The following is an 18212-nucleotide window of genomic DNA, read 5'->3' on the forward strand; positions in this document are numbered from 1 at the left end:
CATCCTCTGAGAAAATGCCACACAAATTAATATCTAAAACTTATCAAAATACACATATTCATTCTATACTAATGTGGTGATTGCCTGGACACGATGAAGTGATTTAATCACTGATGTTTCATCAGTATGCTGCATGTGGAAAGATAGGTAATTAAGATCCCCGTCCTTAGCACTGTACCTTAATCTCATAGGCGCGTGGACTATCTTGCACTCAGTAAAGCTTGACTGTTCACCGAGATCTGTCACCTTTAGGAAATCAAACCAGATTACAGAGGTGATTCACAAAACCAGGAACAACAACAGAGTCTATGCACCTTACAAAAGGCAGATTACATAGTTCACATGTTATTTTGATAGGTCAAAGATAAAAGCTGATTGTTGAGGAATGGCAAGACACTCAATTTCAAATGATTGCTAGATAAGTATACTTTGACCCTGTTGCTTCATCATTATGAACCATTCAAACAATGGAAAATTCAGTTTTCAAATGACAGGCTTTCAGTAGTGAAGTAAGAGAAAACATGTCCTTTTTTATCTATGTCCTCATTGTGTAAATTTTAAGTTCCATCATTTCTTTATGAACAAACATCAAATTGTCTGCTTACACGAAGCAGGTATTGTAAGACTTAAATGCATTAGACATTTTCAGAGGCATTATAAATAGCACGAAACAGAATTTGCCAGAAATAAAACATACACTTATGTTATTGAGTAATTCAGCAGAAAATTCATAATAGTCAATATCCATTATGCTATTCTGTTGCCAAATATATTCTACATAAAAATGTGTAATTACACAGTTATGAATCCATACATCTGAAATATATCTTCATAAAAGTTCATTGGTCAAATTATATATATATATATATATAATGAATGTTATATAAAGGTCATTCTTTACAACAGAATATGATGTTTTGAGGGTTTATTTCAGAGAATAAAGTTTTGGTTTACATAATAACATTTAAAAAAATCTTAACTTCTTACACACCCAACTTTACAGTAATTTCTTGCTTCTTCTAAAATTGAAGTCCTTTTTCACCCAACTGATGCCTCCTAGTGTTTCACACAATAAAACACTAATGAGTCACCCATAAATGTAAACATTGCATTTTCATTGCCTACATCATCTGTGATACATAAAATTAATATTTATGTGTTTAATTTTCTGTGCACTATTATAATAAGATAGAAAATTTTAGTGAATGAGATGTTTCTTCTGAGTGGATTTGTGGCACGCACTTGCGGGTTTTCTTTGACCATAACAATATCTTACTAAGTTTTAATAAGTTTATTACCTTGAGTTCCAGTTATATATTCACTCTTATTTCAAGTGAGAAACACAGGCAAATAACAAAGCTTCCATTTTGTAGGCCTGGGAATTAATTATGTAGTTGAGTTCATTCTGAAATGCCTGATAAATTGCACAAGGACTATCCATTTCATTTAAACACTAAAATATCTTAAAAGAGATATAATTTTTTTGTCTGCTGTATCTTTACACTTGCAAATTTCTTTGTAAAAGTGGAATAAAGAAAAAGAATATTTAGAAAAGATAAAATCAAAGATAAATGCAAAATTTTCTATAAATGTGGAGTATATTACTTTATTAGAAAATAACAACAAAAGAAAAACTTGCCTTGGAAGGAAATACATTATTCTACATAATGGGAAGTCCTGTTAGAACGTAATATCCAATGACCGGCAGCTTGCCTTAATGAGGTAGAAGTTAGTGGGTACCAACTTTGGTGTGAGTTTTCTGCCATTAGGATGATAAGCGCAGACCTGTGATATTTTTGCACATTTGTGATTTCAAACAGCTCTCTGATTCTACTTGCTAAGTTTCTAAATATTTTTTCTCTACTATAATTATGAAAGAAAGGGGTAATTCCTCTAATAGGTCTTAAATTGAAAGGAGGCAGTCAAAAACTTGTAACATTCATGGGCCTCTTCTTGAGGTGTCATACAACATACATGTACACAAAAACATTCATGAGTTTCTTCTACTAACACAAACATTCTAAGCATCCAAGTGTAGATACTTGATTGAACTTCATTTCTGTTATCTGTGTATGTGTCATTTAGGTCTCCTGACTCAAAATACACAGCGTATTAACAATATTTGACTATCACTTAAGATTTTCTAATTTAGTCAATAATACAGTGCTATTACAATTGTTGGACACATTTCAAAGAATGTAAGGGGGTGTGTTCCTTTCATTCAAGGAAGCAAACATGTAGAAAGGGGTGGACCTTTCCCACAAGAGCCACATTTCTTCCCTTGGAGAATTGAAGCAAATATGCAGTATGTAAGTGAATAGCAGCATGAGAAAGAAAATAATTTGCAATGATCTCCTATAGTTAGTGAGCAAAGAAAATTGTCAATTTTTTTTAAAGCAGCTCTTATTGACAACCTATCTTACACTGAATATTGAAAAAAGGTATATGAAAGTTTTATAATTTCAGTATGTTTTAACATTCATGCATGAAATAACTGTAAAGTACACTGTAATAATTTTGTTCTTGCTCAAATCAAGAATTTTGTAGTAACCATATTGCTTTACAGACAATATTGAGGCCTAACAAAATAAAGGGTGCTGGAAGCATTCATTCCTTGCCCCTCTCTTTTAAGAATATGAAGATAGCATTGATGTTCTTATGTTATTTTTGTCCGTGTAAGAAAAATAATTAAAGAATGTTCTATGACAAAGAATACCATTGTAAAACTAAGATTATAGAAAAGGCTATTCAATATACTATTATCTCGCATCTCCTTGATACTATTTTAATGTTTACTGCAAAAAATCATATTCTTATTAAATATGGAAATTATGTGATACATGTTATATAAATTCATGGTTTACTTTCAGGTGATATGAGTAACATTTATTTGTCATCACCATAGTTCATTTGCTGTACATTGTCATTTTATTGTGCAAGTTAAATCTTGGTATGTATTTTTAAAATACAGCCAATGTAAACAAAGTTCAAAGCACATGAAGAGAATCTTTCGAGGGCATTGAAAAGGAAATTGATAACATTACAAGCAATAAAAACAGTAAGCCTATTACAGGCAGATTTCTTCAGGAATCATTACTCTTAAATAATGCAGACATTATAGAGACTTTATTAATTCTTAATGCTGTAAATTTGAAATGAATGGAGCAATGTTGTTCCTCCTGCAAGTGTTGGGATTCATGTAGAATGACAGTGCAAGTCCTCAAGCAGTGATTTGAATTAAACACTCAAAACTTGTTTTTAGAGGCTGGAGGAACTATCTGATCTTCAAATTAGTCCCTTTTGAGAACCTGCTTTTTGCAAATAGCATCATGAGCGTGGTGGTCTGGTTTTCCTCTTCTATCTTGTTGTCATAGATAAGATGCACATGAAGAAATCATATAAATTGCTCTCAGATACTATGGATTCCTAGCATATTGTATTTAAAAAGAAGTGGATGTGGTCCTTCGATAGAATGTGAAGTGTTTTTTTAAAAAAACAGCCAAGAACTATCCCCGTCTTTTTCTCACACCTGTGATTCTTTCAGCAAGTTAGAAGGATAGCAAGAGAATATGCATCCTTCCCCAAACCCCGAAGACAGGCAGCTTTGGCTTAAATATGCTCATTTTCAAAATTAGAAAATAAATTCATTAACATAAATACGTTGAGACAGACAAAGAAATTTGCCTGCTACTTAATAAACACGCGATTTATACTTTTTGTCTTCTAATTAATTGTTGACCCTGAATAAGGTGCTTACAACCAAGGCATATTATGGAAAACTGGCATTATTGCTTAATGTAACATGAGGGGTTGGAATTTCTTTAAAGTAATTTTGAAGATGTGATTATTTAGCAGAAATATTCACTGGAGCATTTTACTTTTAGAAATTATGGTCACACAAGGAAGCCTTTATAGGACCGACTACCTAATTGCAGTCAAAGATCTCTTGAATGAATGAACACACACACAGAGAAGAACACACATTTTAAGAATATAGTGGTCCTATATTTTAAAAAAATTTTGCCACATTTTTTATATCTGAACAGAACGTATGTGTCTGAGCAGATGTTTTAAGTTATATCCTTCATGTAGGTGAGTCTGTAAATGTACCATTTAACTTAAATGGCTTTGTTGGAAGGTAGTTTGAGGAGTTTAAAAAGGAAAGAAAAAAAAAAAAACTTCCAGTTACTATAGTTTCAGCTCTTTCTTCTTTAAAAACAGTAATTACACTCAGGATAAAGAAAGAAAAATAAACTCTTTTAATTCTTTGTAACATCCACAGTTTTTCAGGTAGAGGTCTGGTATATTTTTATTCCTGAATATGCAGGGCAGGTACTGGAAGCAGAGCTACAAAATGAAAACTTACTGGCTGCAGACCAGATACTGTGCACAGTGCCACATCATAAACTTCCCTTCTTCTGTCTCGGAGTGGTTTCAGCCCTAAGTAATGTCCTTTTTTTCCCCCTGCATAGGGTAACGAACAGAGGGCCTTCTTCCTGGGAAATAGGGGAAATAGCGTTGGGAAAGGAAAAGCATAATGTTTCCCCTCTTTAACTTGAAAATTCAGCCTCTTAAATTACTAAGACATTAACTGCAAAGTGGATTCAGTATGTTTCCTTTTTATTCCCATATAGCAGTTTAGAATGCGTAAAACAATAGGTGTGAGATAGAAAATGAGACCTCTTCCCCACCCCCTACCTCCAGCACACCCAGACCCAATCAGATATCTGTACTTTTTGTTTCACAAAGAAAAATGTAATGGTTTCTTTTCAGTGAAGCCTGTGCATTATATTCCAGATATGTTAGATCATTTTGTGATGCAAATTAGCATTGAGGTTTTTTGTACTTATCTCGGGAAATAGCAACGTTCCACCACAATGTGTGGTGCTGCAGTAATTTTTATTGATAAACACCCACACTTTAAATGATTATTAGGGGTCAAAATACAGAGTACAGAGGGAGAAAATGTGAGCGTTAGTTTTATGCTTTTCATTTGAAAGGTACAGTGTAAGTAATGTGTTTAATACAATGCAAAATAAATTGACTTCTAAATATCTGCATTAATGTTCCTTGTATCTGAAACTAGAGTCTAAAAACTTGTACTTCTCCTTAAGAAATTAAAGTAAACATTTGTTAAGAAGCAGGCTTTAATTACCAGTTACATTTTCAACTGTTACCCATGTGATTTTTTAAAAATCCTATTAAAAAAATAATTTCTAGCTGCCATGGCTCCTTTCAATCAGTAGAATTCTCATTTGTATGAGGTGCAGCCAGCACACCTTTCTAAAACTAGCCTTCTTCTTTGGAAATGTATTAAATGAGAGCCTTCAGGAGAAAGTGTTACCACTTAATAAATATTTGGTCTAATTTTATTTTTACACTAAATTATTGATTTAACAGTATATGAATAGTGTATAAATGTTAGCTTTGTCGTTAACCCACTACACTAATTATTAATTGCCTATATGAAATTGACCATATTAGACCAACAGTTAAGTGTAATTTAATTTTATTTCTCTTGAAACCTAAATAGATAAGAATGATAATTTTAATTATGTTTAAATATCAAGCATCTATTTTTCTGTGAATGCAAATGTTCCCAATAAATTGTTAAGAAATTAATACAGCATAAATCTTAAAAAATGTATAAGACAGCTTATAAGAATATGAAAACAATGGCATATTCCTATACCTGGTACTTTTTCAAGGCCCATTAGCAAGGGAGGAAAAAAATGTTAAACTTTGTTTTGTAAATGCTAATATAGATATGAGTCAATACCTTTTGACATTTATTTGTTAGAAAATTACACATATTTAAAAATTCAGATTAAAACTATGCTTCTATTTAGGCTATTGTAAGAGATTTCTTTATTTTCTTGGAAATTCTCTGGAACAGTAGGATCATTTGAATCATACCCCTTGGTAAATATTGTCAGATACATTGTAAAGTTTCAACTATTGAACACATGTATGGAATGGAAATTTTAAAATAGAAAATAAACTATATTTCTATTTAAATATGATAAAACTATACCCGATTAAAACGTTGACTCTATTAGAGGTTCACCTAGTTGGTAATTCTCTGGTCAAGAATTTGGGAAATCTTAAACTCTGTTAACCATTAAAACAATTACTTCTTTAAGGTACCTGATTTTCATCCATATTTGAGGAGCCTTATTAAGTTGTTGGGTGGTCTTTTAGTAAAGGTTTATGTGGTTTAAAAAGTAGATCTTTTCACCCTTCTATTACAGTTAACATTAATATCTTTAAAAGGTACTGTGTAAATCCAGACCTAATTCATTCTGGATGATTTTTCTTAACTAAATGAAGTCTAACAAATTTGTCTATTTTTAAGTGAATCTATTTTTTTATTTCTCATATTTATTGGAAGTCCACTTAGACTCTATATAGGTTAGAAGTTAAAGGAAATAATTTTGACTATTTTTTTCTTCCATTTTATGTTTGAATTTTTCCCGCCTTACATAAATCAAAAAAAAAAAAAAATCCATGGCAACATTGATGGATTTGCAGAAGGCTGAGTAACATACTCAATACCCATTATTTGTTTCCCTATGACTCTTTGGTTGAAATGAATCGGCAATATCCCTTCCAAGACTGTTTGATCTTGCTTGATTTAGAGTGAGCGCTATGTGATTTTTCCCTCCGCTTCTCTCATTTCATAGCTTCAAAAAAATCAGAGAATTCTTCACTTCAGTGTTTTTTCCTTCCGTTTTCATTGTTTTTGGATTCTCTCGTTTCGAAGCTTCCTTCTTGCTTCAAAGTATTTGGCATTGTGAAAGCAAGTGCACTTTTAACTTGTTTTGACTACACATGGGCGACAGAATTGTTTTAGATGCTAACTTATCTCCTTACACTTGAGAAACTGATGTGGTTCATCACAGCCCAATGCCATGATTTGAAAGAGCTGCACACACTGATCTTGAAACAGCCAGGGCTGTAGGATCACATCTTTGTAAGGAACAACAGCAGCTTTCGAGTCACTTGATGGTATATTCGTGGCAAACATGAACAGCTTCATGAACTCCCTGGAAGTGGTACAGTTATTGGGCAAGTTCAACCAAATTATGCCTTTTAGGTTGCTCTATGAAGTAAATGTTGGACCAGAAATCCAACGGGGTGAGTGTGTGTGTGTGTGTGTGTGTGTGTGTGTGTGTACGGTGTGTGTACAGTGTGGGGAGCATCGGTGGGGGAGAGCAGAGAGAGACATAAAGTGTGAAAGGATGAAGATACACTTAAGAGAGAGAAGATCATTTAAACAGCCATAAAGAGTTTGGAGACCCCATTTCCACACTTAATATCATTTCTTTGATTGTACATGTTACGCTATTAGACAAACATGTCCATAAACAATAAAGAGTAATGATTAAGAACAACGACCAAAACTGGGTGCAAAAGCCGACCTCTCATTTACTGGTTAGTGGTTTTAGGCAGTTGTTTTAATGACCAGAAAGCCCCAGTTCCAGGATCTGTAAAATGGGAGTTACAAAATCACCCACCTCTTAAAGTGTTTTAAGGATATACTAGGATAATAGATATAAAACCATAATACAGACACATGTAAATGATCAGTAATTACTAAATTATTATCATAGCATTACACTATATTTTAGTCATTTTACATTCCTGCTAATGATCATTTAGAAATTTTGGGTGGGATGGTTATTAAAAATTATTTTTCAATAATACTTTCAGTCAATTAAATTTGAGTCATATTCAGAGCAAGTCTGTAATTCTTACGCAGTGGTGGGTCAATTCTAATGATTGCTAAGTACAATATACTTCTTTCTCCAAGAAAATCAAAACCTTTCACAGATTAGATGTTATTAAATAAATATCGTATTATTTTTAGAACCAGAAATGGAAACAAAGAAACAAAATAATACCATCCATGAATTTTAAAAGTCATTTCCTCAAAGTTCTGAATTGCAGATAGATTATTCCTTAGTTTTGATGCAAGTTCAGTTTAGAGGAAGTGTTTCATGTACAGTTATTAGGTGATTTTAATGGTGTAACCAGCCTTGCCAAGAATTCTAAGTTTTTTTCTTAGTATTATTCACTTTTGAAGTATACATTCAAAATCTTTGTTTATTTTTCTTATTAGACAACTTTGATTATATGTAGAGATGGAATTAATTTATGATGAATGTGTGTTCTTTTAGTCTTTATAATCCTTCACAAGAACTCTTGCATATAATAGGCATTCTATAGATATTTGTTGAATAAATGAATTGTATTTTCCCATAAAGAGGAAATGCATTTTTTATTTGAAAAGAAAATATAACTAGCAAATGGTGCCCTTATTATCCTATTTTTCTCTAGATTTGAGGGCTTATTCATTATGACCACAGTTTATCAACTTTGAGATGATGAATAAATGAACTTGTCTTAATTTGGGTATTTTTATGTATATGAGAAAAAAACATAAAGTATAGAAAATGCAGAATTGTACCTGAGGATTATTACTTTCTGATATTGCAAACAAATTTAGGTAAAATGTAGATTTTAAAAATGTGAGCATTACTGGTGTCAGGAAACCCCTTTGTTCAGCTTCTCTGTTCACATAGTTTCTCAAAAAAATTCGTATTTTGGATGTCAGGTAATATCGATGAGACATGCCCAGTTTATACAACCTGGCGAGTTGCAACCACTTGAAATTGTTCTCCTGCTTTTGAATAATGCCCCTCTAGTGTGCACCTTGCATTTCAGCTTTCTCTTCTAACTCTGTTTTAATGCCTGGATAAAGAGTGCTCAGCGCAAGGAATACTTGCAGAGTGGACTTCCCTATGGTAAAACAGCATGGACAGCTCCCAACACTGCAATCAAGGACGCCTCTAAAAGCTTTAATTTAAAAATAATAATAATAATAATAAGTCTGCATGAAGATGATGGAGCCCTCTAAGGCACATGGGCTTAGAGAATTATTCCCATCTGCAACCCCCTCCCCCTACTTAGTAGCCCTTTCCAGGGTTATGATTACTGGAAAATGGCTGTTAATCACCAGAATTTTTTTTGACTGCAGCTGCTTCAGTCAGACTACTAATCTATTAAACAACTTCATCTTCAGTTTAAAATTTGCATTGTATACTGTATAGAATAAATTTTCATTGTAATCAGAGCATCCGAGAAAACTTCTTGATATGATTTATAGAAGCACTTTTGTTTTTATGTATGGACCTCTCTACCGCTATTGAGTCAATTGTTTAAACAATACTGTGGTTGATCAGCATAAAATAAAATATTGTAGCACTCTTGAGTGCAAGCAACATTTACAATAGTCACATTTGCAGAATATTTGAATTGTGGCATCTTTGGCACTTGTCAATATAATACCCACATAATTCAAAAACTTACCCCAGATATTTAAAATTTGACTTGAACCTGAAAGGGTTTTTATAAGTTTAGTGTTTTTGGTAGAGGCTGTGGTAGAGTGGTTTGGCCTCTTTTTCTACCCTAATGCTTATTTCATTGCCATAATTTGAAGAAATAACCCAAAACCTGAGTCAATATTTAGTGCTGAGAGAGGACAAAACAGCTCTAATTTACAAAGAACTCCTTTAAAACACATTTTTATATGTAAAATTGACAGGCTAAAAGATGTGGTTGGATGATGTTCATCATGTTGGAAAGAATGTTTCAATTAAAGTTGAACACTTTCTCTTCCAGGTCTTTTTTTCTCCATTTTTTATTTGCTGTGCCAAGGTATCCATGTGCGTTTTTCCACTGTCATCTGGCTCATTCCCAGCAGATGCACACAATCTGTTCTGCTGTCACTAACAGGGTTCGGTTTATGAAAAGAATGTGTCAGAACATGCCACTATAGTCACTTTTACAGGTTTTTTTAAAGAGTAACTGAGAATATATGCATTGCCCTAGTTTTATTGTGCTCAGGCCTTAAGAGATTTCTAAGAAACTTTTATAATATTCATAGACCAAAAGCTTTCTTCCAAACATATTTTTGACCAAATATTTACTTTCCATTAAAAATAAAATTTTAAAAGTTCACAAACATCTTTATGAAATGTGTTATATTTAAATTTGAGTAAATTTTTATAGGATTGTTTAAAATAACCATAGATTTTTATATAAAATTATTAAATTTCCAATTATGAAATTTACTGCATAATCCTTCAATACATATCTTCCCTCATACTAAAAGCAAACCTACCTTCCTACTCAAGTCAAAAACATTGTTTAAAAAATGTATTGTAATAGAATACTTAGGATATGGCCACAGGTACCAGTTATTTGATCTGATACATAATACTGATTTCCCTAAGTGTTTGACACCATTAAGTTAAAACCAAAGTAGTTAAGCTACCAAAACGTTCTTAGTCCATATAGAGACGCATGATACACTGTCCTTTCACAAAATAATATGACATTTTGTTTTTGTAAGCGTGCATGTTTTAAAAGCATACTAGAAAATTAGTTATGAAATTAATTTTTGTTCATTAAGATTTCTGTATTTCTATTGACTGTTCTTAAAAAATCAGTTTTTGCTGTCTTCATAAAAAATAATTTTTCTGTTACTATGTGAATTAAAAAAATTTGAGCAATGGAAGTTGCATTCGTTTCTGAATTCTTAAGTATAGTAAGTTAATAGAATTTGAAATTTCAAGAATGTGTAGTAAGTATGTACTGCATATGCAGATAGATAATGGACACATTTACATTTTGTATACAGTTCACGGTATTTAAATATCTCTCAGAATTGAAGGTTTTAGAAAGGTACTTAAGTGCTAGTTTTAGGATTTTAAAACAATTTTTGACTTGGAGAACAACTCAAAGTTCAGGAAAATCAGACATTTTTTCATCAGTTATAATTCACATGCACTAAAAATGCAGATTAAGAAAATATATTAAGGAATGACAATTTGTACAAATGAAACATTTTGTGTGTGTGTGTGTGTGTGTGTGTGTGTGTATATATATATATGAAAACTAGTTTCAGATTTCTGCCTTGGGAAAAATTACAAAATACATTTAAGGCACAACATGATTATGAAACTGATATATTGTCACATAGACAAATCCAGCAATATAAATTAAGACCTTTGTGAAACAACTTTGTCATTATGGTAAGAAAATAATTTACAGTTGGAACTCATTGGCACTGTTGTCACATCATATAGATTAATTGCTAAATTGTCTTTCTGGAGTTCTATCACATGCTTGTTATAGTAAGTTTCTTCATAAAGAAAAAGGAATCCTTGTTTGTTTTATTTCAGATATTATAATGTGTACGTGCCTATTGTAAGTTGATTTTATAATGTTTTTTGACTATGTGAACACAGCACATAGACTTAAGATGAATCATAAAGAACAATTCTGGAGTTCACTTTTTTCTGCCAACATTTTAATTTATCTGTAATCTTACACATCAGGTAACTCAACTTTTTAACTAACCTGTAAGCAATTTCATTGCTTTGTTTTGGGTAATTCGGAATATTTGCTCTTGGCTTAAAAGGCCAGGAATCATAGGTGGTGAACTGATAAGAATGTTCTAGTTGAATCACGTGGATTGTCATAGCCTCTCTCTCTTCTCCTTAAAGTATCAGCAGTAGGGTTGGGGGAGAATTGTAGTCTGTTACAAGAAAGTAGATGGCCTCACTAACTAACTATGCCAGTATTGGGTGGGGGGTGTCACACGGACTTGGAGAACAACCAGAATCGTTTATTTTGCTGCAATTGGAATATACATGACATCCTTTCAAGACAAAACTCCAGAGGCAAACTTATTTATACTTATCCTGATTTACTAATCCTTAAAATCTTCTATCACTCAAAGTGCAAATATCATCCCAAATTTCACTGGGGGAAAAGCTTACTCCTCTGAGCAATATTCACCGAACTTGAATATTTGCAGTTGTGTTTTGCCTTGTGAAATGCTTGTAAATACCAGATCTTCTAAAAAGGTAGGCTTTTTTATTTAGTAATGCCTCATAAAGAAGTAATCAGATATTTTCCCCCAGCTTTATTTTTTAAAGTCAAAGGAAGAGTAGTTTTGAAACGTGAAATGTTGCTGGTTCTCCAGGATATGAACCGTGGGGCCATTTTTATCTCAAAAATACTTTTTAAAGTTTTGCCAGTTGTCTTGATTTCCAGCACAGGGGGTACCACCCTCCTTTGTGGTTGGGAGGTAATTCTTTCTTTGCGTTTGCTTAGTCATAGGTCTTTTTGGAGCAAAGACAGATTATTTTTGTGACACTGTCCCCAAAATATATATTATTCATAGACTAAGAAACCCATCAAAGAGTCTCGCTGCACGCGTAATGATAGGTTGGACTGCAGTGACCAGAAGGCTCTCCACTCAGCTTTCTTTAGGGAATTTAAAGACAGTTGTATCCTTTTTCCATCTGCATCGACATATGTTGACCAGTTGGTTTTCAATTCTTGCTGGCTTGGTGGTTGAAAGTAGGACTGATCTTCTATAAATATAATTGATACTTTCAACTATGACTTAGGAATTCCACTTTTACTTTCTTCAGCGTCACTACTCAAAATATCTCTAATAATTATAATAACTTTTATGATATGTGTTTAAAAGCTTATATTAATTTGAAAGAATTGCTAATTATAATAAGACAATTAAAACCACAGCTAACATTTTTTTGAGAGCATACCATATACTTGAGCACTGTTCTATGGGCCTGAAGTTTTAAATGCATTAATTCATTTATTCCTCAAAACTTAATGAGGTAGGTGCAGTTACTATCCCCATTATATGGATGAAGAAATTGAGGTAAAAATGTGCAAAGTAACTTGTCCAAAGTTACCCACTTAATGGCAGACCTAGAATCTCAACCCAGATAGTCAGTCTCAAGTCCGCTCTCTTCCTATTAAGCCAAAATCTCACATACATGATCTTATCTGTTAGACAGGAAGAAAGAAAGAGTCAATTATTGAGTCTTCATTTTGCCTGGCATCTTGGGGAAAAATATTTAGTAACCTTGGAATGACAATATAACTAGGTTTGTGTAAACATGTTTATATTGTTTTTAAAGATAAGTTAATTCTTGGTCTGTGATATATATTTCCACATTGCTAATGTGAAGCGAGAAAAACATATATTATCAACTACTTGATAAATCATCTTTTCACAAGCAATGTCTTATTACTATTTGTGAAAATATATTTTTCCAGCTACAATATTAGCTTTAATTGAAATGGGAAAATCTCATTTTATGTCATCACTGTCTAGTGACCACTTCGCTATTCATTTCTTGAGCTGTTTTAATTTTTAACCTGCATTTGCAAGAATCATAGTAATTTATATGGTTTTAATTTTAAAATGTGAGATGTATGACGGAGTCTATAAATGAATATTAAATGGATTTCAGGAGTTATTCAGTAAATTTAATTAGTGCAGATGGATATTCTAGAGAATTCAACTTCAAGAACACCTTTAAACTTTTTCTTTGTAGTTAAAAAAGGAAAACAACAAAACCTAACCAGAGTTAGATGTGAAATAACTACTGATGCGTTAGAAACAAGGTCATATTATATTTGAAAACTAAGAAATATAATATCAAGTTTATTCATCAAATGCATAGCTCTTAGCTTTTAACTGAATTTTTCTGGATTCAGTAAAAGACCCTTTGAAAACGGAAAAGGGTCATTTTTAGAATTTTTACCATGAGAAACAATATGAACTTTCTTTTTTCTAATAAACAGTGTCCTTGTTTTTTCATAAAAGTATTGCCGTACTATTGACTAGAAGTGAGGACAGAGAGGCTGGCCAGAGGTCAAATGGGACACAGACATTTCTGAATTACCAAATATACAAGCTTTGGACTTCAAAATTAATAGCTACCATATCTTTAATGTCATGGATTCTTTGCCAAATTTCCACAGTTCATATAAGTAACTACATTTGCTTCCGCTTTGTTTCACTGTTGAAGAGAATGAAATGCTTGTTTGCATTACCTTGCAAATATGCAAATAATCTATGCTCTCTGTATTTAAAAATTTGTTTATTAGAAATGTGACTTGAAGATTTGGGGATTCAATGTATTATTTGGAATTAATTGATTACAGTGATAAACAGCCTTCCTGTCATTTATGGTGCCCATTGGCGGGGGAGTTTTGTGTGCTTTATGCAATATTAAGTGCCATTGATAACACTCAGTGTTCATTCTTCTCTTTCCAGCAAAACCCCTGAGGCCGGTTATATCTACTTCCTAATGTGATTTTGACTAAAGTTGTTTGAATTTTCTCTGTTTGGAATCTTCTAACTGTAAAGCACGCTCTAAGACTCCATAAAACACCTTATTTATATTAATATCCATTTGAGTTGTAAATATGCAGGAGATAATTATTCACTCTAAAGGCCTGGATTACCCTAAGACTGAGGAGGAAGTTATAGCTGTTGGTTAATTCTATAAAAGATAATTGCATAAACTTATTAGTAATATTCCTTGAAGAGGATTGTGATGTAGCTAATATTGCATTTCAAAAGCCTTTTTTAAAAGTTTAATCATCTAAAGACTAAAATCAACCAAGTTTCCCACAAACAGAATTCATTAGAAGACTATGGGCAATAACTGAAATTTGGTATATGCCAAGTGACAAGGTCATAGGTATAAAACATTGGATTTCCTTTCAACAGTTAGCTTAGATAAGTGGTTCTGAATTATTGGCTGTAAGGAGAATTATTTTAAAATACTGATGTTAGCCGGGCACAGTGGCTCTTGCCTGTAATCCTAACTACTCGAGACACTGAGGCTGCAGAGTCGCTTGAGATCAGGAGTTTGAGACCAGCCTGGGCAGCATAGTGAGATCCAATCTCCAAAATTTTTTTAAAACGGCCAGGCATGGTGGCTCATGCCTGTAACCCCAGCACTTTGGGAGGCAGGTGGATCACCTGAGGTCAGGAGTTAGAGGCCAGCCTGGCCAACCTGGGAAAGCCCTGTCTCTACTAAAAATACAAAAATTTGCTGGGCGTGGTGCCAGACACCTGTAATCCCAGCTACTCAGGAAGTTGAGGCGCAGGAGAATCACTTGAACCCGGGACGCGGAGGTTGCAGTGAGCCAAGATTGCGCCATTGCACTCCAGCCTGGGCGACAGAGCGAGACTCCGTCTCAAAAAAAAAAGAAAAAAATTTACAAACACAAGCGTGACGGTGTGGTACATGCCTGTTGTCCTAACTACTCGGAAAGCTGAGGCTGGAGGATCTCTTGAGCCAGGACTTCAAGGCTGCGCTGAGCTCTGGTAGTGACACTGCACTATAGTCTGGGTGACAGAGTATGGCCTGGTCTCTAAATATATAAATATACATATATAATTTATGTATTTATGTATATTTATATTTATGTATATTTATAAATATGTAAATATGCATATTACAAATATACATATACAAACACACACACACACACACACACACACACCAGTGCCCAAGTTCCACTCCCAGATTCAGATTAAATTGACCTGCCATCCAGGTATTGCAGTTTCTCAGAGCTGCCTGGGAGCTCTTAATGTAAGGCTTGGGTTGAGAACCACTAGTTAGAAAAAGATAAATGTGAATTTTTATTTTTAAATAGCATATAATAACCATATATATTTATAGGGTACATGTGATATTTCCACACATGCATACATTGTAGCATGATCAAAGAAGGCTAATTAACATAACTATCACCTCAAATATTTATCATTTCTTTGTGTGGAGAACACTGAATACACAGTGAAATACTATTCAGCCTTAAAAAAAAAAAAAAGCCGTGGCTAGGCATGGTGGCTCAGGGCTGTAATCCCAGCACTTTGGGAAGCCAAGGCGGGAAGATTACCTGAGGTCAGGAGTTTGAGACCAGCCTGGCCAACGTGGTGAAACCCCGTCTCTACTAAAAGTACAAAATAAAGCCAGGCCTGGTGGCGCATCCCTGTAATCCCTGCTGCTCGGGAGGCTGAGGCAGGAGAATCGCTTGAACCCGGGAGGTGGAGGTTGCAGTTATCTGAGATGGTGCCATTGCACTCCAACCTGAGAGACAGAACAAGACGCGCTCTCAAAAAAAAAAAAAAAAAAAAAAAAAAGGGAAATTCTGTCATTTGCAACTTGAATGAACATAGAAGACATTACATTAAGTGAAATAAGCCAGGCACAGACAGACAAATACTGTGTGATCTCGTTTGTATGTGTAGTGTTAAAACCTGAATTTACAGAAGTAGAGAGTAGAAAGGCAGTTTCCAGAAATGGGGGCTGGAGAGGATGGGGAAAGGGGAGATGAGGCATGGATCAACAGGTACAAAGTTTCTGTTAGACAGGAGGAAGAATAAGTTCTGGTATTCTTTTCACAGTGTGTTGACTATAGTTAATAATAATGTGTTGTATATTTCAAAATAGTGAATCTTGAACTTGGGCATACAAATCCATGCATTCTTACAGTTTCAGAAACAAATAAACCTGTAACTTGAAAACTACCTTTGGCTCTGCCAATAACATGTCTACTGCTATTGCCCAATGCTTCTCCTTGGACATCAATTGTATAAATTTATTAACTAATAAGTCAACTTTTCACTAAGTGTTTCATAGGAGTGTTTCATTAGGGATACAAAAGCGAGAGATGGAAACTCTGTTATTGAGGAATTCAGTCTGATGAGGGAGATGAATATGCAAAGTGCAATCATAAATGTAATGTGATAAACACTATACTGCAGGTATATTAAAAGTGAGGTAAACGTTTAATTGATAGAATGTTGATAGAATGTTCAGCTCTTTTGGGAGATGACTGGTTAAGTCAATCTTCAGTCGAGGATGCCTAAGGTGAGTCTTACATGATGAGTCAAATCCTGGCAGTACTCCAGAAAAAGAAGTTTTAGGGGCTAGTCTGCCCTCTGAAAGCATAGCAGACTTTCATATGTTTTTTTATATGGCCTGCCATTTTCTCAACTTTGCTTTCCCATTTAGAAAAGCTGTGTAGGCCTTGCTCAGGCCTTTAGATTCGGTGGAAATTGGGGGCACCTAATGAAGCTGTGAAGATGGTACCAGAAGTAGGAAGTGCCGACCTAATCTTCTTTCCATTCTCTGGTATGCCGTAGAAACCTCACTGTTGCAGATCTCGAGGTAACTGGGAGGACATACTCCTCTTCAGCACCCACTCCTGCCCTATTTCCTAGACACAGCTGAAAGGAAGAATGACCTGATCCAGGTCCTCCCCTGCAACCCACTGTTTTGACAAGGGATATGGGACAAGTTATGAATAAGAGAGAAGAGCCAAACAGTGAGCTACCCAAGAATGCTTTATATAGTGGAGATTCAACTTATATCTCTTACAAAGTAATTTCTTAAAAACTTAAAGGGTATTTCTTGTTTTATTTTCCTTCTTGTTCTAAAAGAGTAAAACTAAAGAAAGACAAGTACTTGAGGAATGTCATACCGTTAGGAAAACATCTTGTATATTTTTAAAGAACTTCGGGTACTGTAATACAAGGGGATAAATCTGTAAACATAGCAAACCATGATCTTACAAGACATGTAGAATCCAAGAAACTGAGCTTATCCCTCCTATGTTGCCAAACAAACATACACACATATATCTGTGTGTGTGTTTGTGTGTATGACAGAAGTCAAAAGGCAAGACATGACAGGAAAATAAAAATGCTAGTTCTACAAGTTCTCTAGAAAAAAATTGTTTTATTATTTCATAGGAAGCCTTACCATAAAACGAACCACGTAAAGTCTTATGTAAAGAGCAGGGATTAGATAATAATCTCAGTTATAAAATGGAACAGAATTCCAAGGCTGTAAACCTTTTGGTCGCAGCTGCTAGATAACGTTTTCTTCACAAACCAGGTATTTAATGAAAAAAGCCCTGTTTCATATGGAGGGAGGTGGAAGAACTGGGTTGCACTGCTTGCTAATACCATTTCTCAGTGACTGAGGTAGAGAAATAAATTAGTTATGAAAGACTGAGAACTTTGGTCTAATGGGTTGACTTTTTTGGAAGTCACAAAATGTAGTGAATTTGATCTCAAATAGATAATACATTAACATCATACATGTAATTAGAAAATTATCACCTTGAGTAAATTAAGTATACAGCATTGAATTTAATTAGCATAATATTAGAGATTTGCAAGTCAGTAAATATCACAAGGTGAAATTTGTATTTTTTAAATACAACTGGAAACCCTCCAAAAAGTCAATTTGATCCACGTAAAAATGGTTAATTTTCAAGCCCTTGAAATTTCC

At 33.8% G+C, this 18212-nt stretch overlaps 1 protein-coding gene across 31 annotated transcripts in view; it reads left to right on the forward strand.

Moving 5' to 3' along the window:
* MEF2C (myocyte enhancer factor 2C) overlaps positions 1–18212 on the forward strand; it is a 182564-nt gene that overhangs the window by 24694 nt on the left and 139658 nt on the right. The window contains exon 1 of one of the 31 annotated variants that reach the window (XM_050795461.1): positions 922–2441. The exons of the other annotated variants lie outside the window; for them this stretch is intronic. The gene's annotated coding sequence lies outside the window, so the exon portion shown is untranslated. Of the gene's footprint in view, positions 1–921; positions 2442–18212 lie in introns of those variants that run through there. 31 annotated transcript variants of the gene reach the window in all.

Source organism: Macaca thibetana, chromosome 6 (genome assembly GCF_024542745.1).
Source record: "Macaca thibetana thibetana isolate TM-01 chromosome 6, ASM2454274v1, whole genome shotgun sequence".
Taxonomy (NCBI): domain Eukaryota; kingdom Metazoa; phylum Chordata; class Mammalia; order Primates; family Cercopithecidae; genus Macaca; species Macaca thibetana.